The sequence below is a fragment of the Epinephelus moara genome, chromosome 10 (genome assembly GCF_006386435.1).
Source record: "Epinephelus moara isolate mb chromosome 10, YSFRI_EMoa_1.0, whole genome shotgun sequence".
NCBI classification, from domain to species: Eukaryota; Metazoa; Chordata; class Actinopteri; order Perciformes; family Serranidae; genus Epinephelus; species Epinephelus moara.
This window is the reverse complement of record NC_065515.1, coordinates 4,469,267-4,477,672: the sequence shown is the minus strand read 5'-3', so window position 1 is coordinate 4,477,672 and position 8,406 is coordinate 4,469,267. Positions and strand designations below refer to the sequence as shown.

The 8,406-nt window shown below is 40.6% G+C and overlaps 1 pseudogene; it reads left to right on the top strand.

The window, feature by feature from the left end:
- Window positions 1-8,406, top strand: part of LOC126396876 (uncharacterized) — a 21,022-nt pseudogene that overhangs the window by 7,961 nt on the left and 4,655 nt on the right.

The following is an 8,406-nucleotide window of genomic DNA, read 5'->3' as shown; positions in this document are numbered from 1 at the left end:
GTAAACAATGGGCTGGAGATCAACACAGAGAGAGGGTGTGTGAGGTCATGCTATACTCCAGATGAAATTACACCTCTAGTTCTTCACATAGCAATTTTTTAATTCCTTCAATCTAGAAATGATGAATTTCGCTTATTGCCCCTTTAATTTAAGGACTAAGGATATATAACTATCTGTGAAATGAATAAATAAAACAAGCTCAAGTAATAATAATGAGTATAATAAGTAATAATGTGATTTATTTAAAAGCACTAATAAACCCAATGTGCTTTAAATATAGAACAACCAGGTTAATGTATTTATAAGCAAACAATCTTAAATATTAGGCCTAAATATTTTTTGAGTGTACATGATACACTGATTCACTGAACAAGACTGGCTTACAATTATTTTTGATGTGTTGTTAGACAGCTAACAAACAAACAAACTACAGCAGGGCTATTCAATTACTATTTCAACTGTGCCGCATTTCAAAACCAGATAATGTTGATGGGCCACATTTTTAGCAGCGAGCAACTGATCCACTTTCTTTTTTTGCATACATATATATATATTTATATACACAGGCATGGCCCTCCTCAACATGATGCAGAAACAGACTAAAAAGAGCTGTCAATGCACAGAAGCATAATAAGTGACATTAACAGTATCTAACAACACACTCTATCTCCCTACCAGCATCTCCCTCTCTCCTCTCCTCCACACATGCACACACACATGCACACACCTCACCTCCTGATGCTTTCCTTATAGGTCAGTTACACAGGATATAGTTGTATACAGTCCATGGCAGCAACAGTCATGTTTACAACAACAGATTCACTATTTAAAACCCAATAATATCTCACTGGAACATAAATATTCCTCCTGACATCACAACACTGAGTGAAGAAAGCCACGTTATCTCAGCATGAAGACAAACATCAGTATCAGTCATTCATCCAGCTCTCTGTCCCCCCTCTACTGAGGACACTCACTGTCTGCAGGTCGCTGCCTCAGGTGCATCTTCAGATAAAGTGTTAGACTACATACAGACAGCTTTCATTTAGTTTGTTTTTAACAGTGTGCTGTTAGCACTGCGAGCGCGATGTACCTGTGTCGACTGCGATCATAAATCATAATAGCGGTGAATGAGAGACTGCGGACAGAGCGAAGTATTGGCTTGGCTGGCAGAGGTTTTATTGCACTTAGGCTACTCACAGTAACAGTAGTTGTCATTAACTAGAGTAATCTTGAAGTTATATTCCCTTCATCTGCACTGCGGCCTCTCTGCTGTTGAGTTTGTGTGTCTGTGTGTGCACGCGCGCTGTGAGGGGTGACATACAGAGAGCAGGAGAGAGGTTGCAGAATGATGATGAAACCGAAACTTTAAAAAGTAACGCAGATAATAGCGGAGCTTACTATTATTACGGTGTTGATTAAACTTGCCTTGGATTGTTTAATATGGGGTCTCGGTACCGATCCCTGCCCGGGCGTTTGATGAAGTCTCCTGGTTGGCCAGTGATAGATTGGTGTCAAACTGTCGTTACAGCCCATCTGAGCGGTTCATGCCAGGCTCGAATCAAACCCACCACTGGTGATGTACGCATCGTCTCATTTGATGTTGCCCAATAAGAATCCAGACTGTCATTGCATTATTTTTTTTCTCAATAGACAAGAAAGGGGCAGAGGAGAAAACCGCAAAATCACCTGGGGCAGTGCGGGCGGGGCAGATATTTTTTTCAAGGGCACAGGGCCAAATTGGGAGGCCACGAGAGCCATGGCCCTCGTGGCCCTCGTGAAATTCCTGCCCTGGTTCAAGAACAATTTGTAGTTTTTGAAGTCACACGTCAACACAGCCCAAGCTTCTTCGAGGGGTTCTGCAAGGCTCCGTTCTTGGCCCACTGCTCGTTTTTTTTTTAAAATTTATGTCAATGGCCTGTCTGTTGTTTGTAAAGATCACTCTGTTTGTAGATGATACAAATCTTTACAAAAGCTTCACACAATTACCAATTACAAAATGCTGACACAGAATTGGTACAAATTTTTTAAATGGTTTCAGTTGAACAAATTTAGCCTTAAAAAGACAAGCTTCATTATATTTTCTGATAAAAGCAAGGCCTGAATATTCAGCATGGATAAATAATTTTAAAATCACGCAAGCCGCTTTTATAAGTTGATTCTTTTTAGATGAAGATCTATTGTATGTGAATGTATTACATTTTTAGATTAGCCGCCATGGTATTTTCCAATATGTTTACAGAGTCAGCATATTTGTTGTTTTCTTTTTCTTATCTTGTTTTTAATTGTAAGTTCCTCCTTTATGTTCCTTTTCACGACTGTAATTATTCTTGTTTGCTTTGTTTTGTTGTCTGATGCTTATGATATACTCAGTTGAACTGTTCTGTAGCTGCTTAAGAGATGTAAAGCAACTACAAAATGACACAAAACAAAATCACAACCAAGTACAGAGACACAAAATCACAACAAAAACAAAAGGAAATTGGCTTGCGATTTGTTTGTAGTCTTTTTGTGTATCTTTCAGTCTGGGGGTCATGCTCCTATGTAGAAGGGGTCTTGTAAAGGATATGTCTTTGCCCAGGAGCCCCTTGTCTCATAACTCTCCCACAGTCACTCCCCAGTCACTGCAGTCTGTGCTGATCTTGGAGCATCCTTTTTGGGGAGTAATGAAGTCAGAGGCAAGACATCAAACATCAACTCTGCACATATTCTGCATGCACATAATAGTCTATTGAAAGACTAAAAGGAAGATGAATAATTTCTCAATCCACCGGATGCTAATTTAGGCTCTGGATTTAAATGATGCCATTTGTTACAGAGACCCATAACCATTATGTATCTGTCAGGATAATTATAACGGTATGATGCACTGCATGACTCATCTTTGAATATACTATATTTTATGTCTTTCAAATAAATTAAATTACTGTAAAATAAATACATACCACATGCAATGTATCTTTGGTTTTGATTTAATTCATTCCAAAGAGCTACCAAGCATTTTATTTCGAGTTTTTATTGCTTGGAGGGTTTGGAGGGTTTACATTGTGGTGAGCAGCAAATGTGAGACAAAAACAAATCTCATAATGCTGTAAATCCTGGATGTGTCAGTGAGCACATTTCTCTATCTGTGAGGACTTCACTAGAGGGACCATTATAATGGGCAGTATAACTCAAAAAGTACGGGCAACAAAGAACGAACACAAGATCATCCAGTGTCATCTAAATTATGCATGCACTGCAGACACAGTCACTCTGCCAAAATCATGTAGGAAAATGTCTTAAGGGTTTAAGGAGAAATTTTTGTCTCAGTTCCCAAAGATATGCTCTGGCACAGAGAGGTGACAGGGCTCTGGTTAGGACAGAGATTAAAATTAATACAGCAGTCCTTCAGCGTAACAAGACACGCTGAAGGAAAATCTGCTGCCCTCTGCAAAAACATCACTAAAGAAACTTGCTCGGTTCAATCTTATGAAAAATTGACTCGCTTTAGGAATGGTAGTGTTGACGTGAGCTTGAACTCTGCTGCAAAGAAATACAGGAGCAAAGGTTACTTTGATTGGACTTGCTCTTGGCTCAGCTCTCTGTTCATTAATGCAGCTATTACTTTTTCTATCTCACCTTCAAACTTGGTCCAAAAAAAGACTTTCCGTAAAGATTCTGAAAGCAAAAACAAAACTGTTAGGCCACATTGTTAGGCTGCCATAGAGTTTGCTTTGCTTTGTTGTCTCACTGTGTACAGTCAGACTGTGCGGACAGGCTAGAAACTGTGCCTGTATACTTGTCTTCTTTAAATGTTTTTTTTTCCTGAGGACTGACTTTATTCAGTGACCTCTGCAGAGCCCTCGGGCGTGTTCAGTTGATACTTTCGAGGCTGTGAAAAGAGAAGAAAAGTAAAAATAAAAAAACGATCTTGGTGAGTTAATCAAGATGAAGTCAAGTGTGGCTGCATAGTTTCACCCTCTTCGAGATGCAGTAACTCAAAGCTTCCACTTTCTTAGCTGCAATGACTCAGTTCAACATCTAGACCTGAGGCCTGTACTGTGAAGCCGGATTTAGCAAGGTAACTTGAGGGTTAACTCTGGGTTTTCAGTACTATGAAGCTGGTTCTCTTTTTACTGGGATAAATCACCATGGTTACTGATGTTGAACAGCTAACCTGCTCCAGAGCAGTTTAACTTCAGAGTGTCGGATCACAGCCTGTCAACATCCTGACCGCTGACCAATCAGATCACTGAAAAAGGCCAGCAACAACATAACTATGTAGCAAAGGCACCCTGCAGCTCGTCACACTTTACCTGCTCTCTGAGGGAAATTGGCGAGCCATCCAACGCCACATGGACTCCTGTATCATTATCATGTAAAAACAACAAAAGGTCTCTGGTGCCCACTCAACTACCACTACACTACTGAGAGGAGTGGATGTGGAGACAAAGAAAATATAAAAAACCCCCACAAAAATCGGTATGAAATGATGACATGAGTGTTTTAAATCAGTCGGAGCAGAGCTAGTTATCGTTACGTCTAAGCAGCCATTGGCCGACTTGTCAAACTCTATTCCGTAAAAATGATTATTGGGTGAAGGTAAATTACAACATTCTCATGATGTGTTCAATGTAATCTTGTAAAATGTAGCTTTTGGTGAGCGGGGCGCCAAATGTGCTAGGGCCGCACACCGCCACTGCCTGTGAGGGACAATAGAGATACTTTAAACGTTGATTACCATTGAGTCATCAATTAGTCACCTTCCTTGAGGGTTGAAACTCCACCCCAACAGTTGGGTAAACACTGGCTGTGTCCGAAATCACTCCCTACTCACTAAATAGTGCACTAAATAGTGTGTTCGCCATTTTGTAGTGCTGTCCGAATGTTTAGTGTAAATTAATATACCCTATATAGTGAACTCATAGTATCCCACAATGCAGTGCGAAAAGTAGTGTACAACCGATGGTCACTAACCAAGCAATATGTACCATGATGCATTGCGGTGGCGGCAGACACCACTGCTGTATGTGATGTGAAAAACAAAATTGTCATGTTTAATTTTCCCCAGGAGGAGGTGTCATTTGGCCACTGGTCTGACACTGAAAGTTTACATTGACAATTCAGAAATGATGGTTTGTGTATCTATTTTAAATATAAATGTACAGGCCTAGCATAATCTTTTCACTTACGATTCTACGACGTCTTGCTAGTCTAGCAAGAGCAGCACGTCTCAGCCTTCTCTCTCTGGTAATGTGTTTTCTTCTTATCAAAATTATTTTGATAATTGTAAGAAGGAACAAAACTACGGTGTCATTTGCTGGCATTTCCACGTTTTCTTGTTTGTAAAAGGACCGAAAAGGACAGGAAAGAAAGTAAGTATACCGGTTTTGGCAGTTTGTTTGGCAGTTTGTTTTTTATGGCGAGCGCAAGACATTTATGAAGGTGATAAAACGGCAGTTGGGAGTGGATTTACGGAGGAAAAAACGTTATTATAAATGGAGATACAAGTACAATTAAAAAGTTAAATAGAACAAAGCTTACAGTGCAGTGCGAGGAATTAATCAAAAGCCTCTAATATGATATAATAAAAGGCAACGGCAAGGAGAAAAGGTGTTCAGTCTTGATTTAAAAGAACTGAAAGTGTATTTATTTTTGTATTTATTCATGTGGGAAAATATGCTCAGTATTATGTATTTATCACACAAATAAATGTATTATTTATTTCAAAAACCCACCAGACGACGTCGCTCTGGCTCGTTTTTAATTGTGCGACAGTAATGACAGTAATGACAGTAATGACGTACTTAACTATGCGACGGAGTAGTGTCCGAAAGTGTTTTAATGAGCTCACTATATAGTCCTCTATACAGGCAATTCCCTATATAGTGAGTAGGGAGTAGTGAGTAGGGAGTAGTGAATGATTTCGGACACATCCACTGAGTCATTAGAAACCTGCTAACATTGATATGCCCTCCAATGTACAAATTCAGCTTTTGTGAAATGCAAAATTTTGAATTGTTGTTTGTGACTTGGCTCTATAGTGAGATCTGAGGCTGCAGTGGTGTTGTAATTAGGTGTTTGTAGTCTTACATATATGCTCTGTATATATCTACCTATACACAAACAAAGAGGACAAAATATAATAAACTCCTTTCATTATAATACAGTTCAATATGACACCACTGAACATACAGTAACGCTAACAGTTAAGAGCCACAACAACATAAATGCTGCGTTTGGTCATTGTGTTGGACTGCATTACGTAATACAAGTCTTTCTGTTTTGTCTCGTCACTAGCATTTTCCGTATTAGTGCATATTTTTTTTATATCACTAATCACAGCACAACTGACAAAGGGACGTGATGAGTCATTCTCAGCTGATTTTGTTGATATTTTTACATGTAGCTCTTCTTTTCATTCTCCCTCAAAATAATTTGTTTTGGTTTTGGGTCATTCTAAAAATGTTTTGTTTCACCTTTGTGTTATTCTTCAGACTCCATCTCTCAAATGAGAGGGATGAAAAAAAACACAAAGTCAAAAATAACTGTGCCACAAAGTCCCTGAGGAACAACACAAGCACAAGTTTACCAAAGCACTCCTCTTCTGTCAGTTATCTAAAGCAGCAGGAGCACCTGCTGTGATAACCTTGTCATTATAGTTTTGGTGATTTTCTCATCATTGCTTTGTGTTCTCCTGCTCAGTGTGAGGAAATCTGCTGATGCACTTTAATAAAAGTTTCTAAACCAGTTTGATCAGAACAAAGTACATTAGCATCAAGTCAAGGAAGCTGCTTCACAAAATTATTGGAAACATGACATTTTGGTAAAACTGTCGTCCTCTGTTTCCTCACATCTGATTCAGAAGTTTTCCTTCAGCCTGTCAGGGGTCAGACTCATCCAGGTTGGTGGGAGATGGGCTCCTCCGGCAACAACATGCTAAGAAAGGAAAGTTGTGGGTGTGGCTGAACCAGAGCAGCTCGGTCTGAAGCGAGACAGGGAGCGGTCGTGGTCGATGATCCAGGATGGAGCACCTCCCTCTCCCACACTGAGATCCCACAGATGATTTAAACTCAGCGGATCCAAGTGTGATCCAAACTAAATGTTTTTCTCCTCGTTATTCCCATAGACTCAGCTTTCTCTGTGGAGCAGAGGAAGACCGTGGAGGAGCACATGAAGCTCTGGGGGGGAGCAGATCTGGAGATACACCATGGTGCTGCTCACCTGTGGGGATTTCCTCAGGAAGAGTGTTGAAAGCTCCAGTTGGTAACTTTTATAAAATAACTTTTTGTCATATTTGCTGAAACTTTTACTACATCTTCACAGACCTACATGAGACGGAGAATCTGTGATAAAAATCTGGTTCTTCCTCCAGCTCCTTGTGCTTCTACTGGCATTTGCTACAGAAAATAATGAATCAGAGCCAAGGCGTCTCTAATCATGTCAATCACTGCACATAAACAGCACTCAAACTAGGCAGCGCTGATCAAATATGAATCAAGATTCTGTTACTGCATTGCCACCTTCTCCAACACATTCTCACTCCAACCTCGTCACATATCGACGTTTGATCATGGACTTTCCACATCCAGATACGACGTGTAAAGTATCACGGGTGAGTTGGTTGTTGACGTTCTGGGACACCGTGTCAAGTTCTGCCTTCTTTCAAAATACATTTCCATTTTCACAGGAAATTTACAACAATTAACAACAAACACATGTGGTTGGGTTTTGGAAAAAAGAAAAGGATTTGGCTTTATAATCTTACAGGACACAAATACTGTTCTCCTGGGTGAAAGTCAGTGTTTGATGGACACATCCATCACCACTTCCGCCTGCACCACTCAGACTTTCACCGCGTTATTTTCATTCTTGTCCCACTGCATTTCCCTCTGATGCTGCCGGATGCCGTTAAATGTAGTTTTATAACTAGGTTCAGGAACAAAGACCACGCCTCGAACACATCCCATTTCCGCCCAACAGTATTTAAGCACACCTGATGCATTCTCTTTCCCTTCGACACATTTCTCACCCACCCAATCCCATCTTGCCTCTTACATCTTTTTCTCTGCTCCTTTCTGCATACAGGAACCAGTTGGGGCTCTATCCGAAGCCGAGCTCACGAAGAGACAACTCCCCCACTCAGCCTCACTCCCGGGATCCCTCCTGTGTTCCTGCCTCTGACTCAACATGTTTATCACTGTGCTCGCCAGCTACCCTTCATCCCTCATCCCTCATCTCTCCATCCCTCATCCATTCGACCCTCAACCCTTCATCCCTCATCCCTCAACTCTTCATCCCTCAGCCCTCAACCCTTCATCCCTCATCTATTCGACCCTCAACCCTTCATCCTTCATCCCTTCATCCTTTTGACCCTCAACCCTTCATCCCTCATCAATTTGACTCTTAACCCTTCATCCCTCA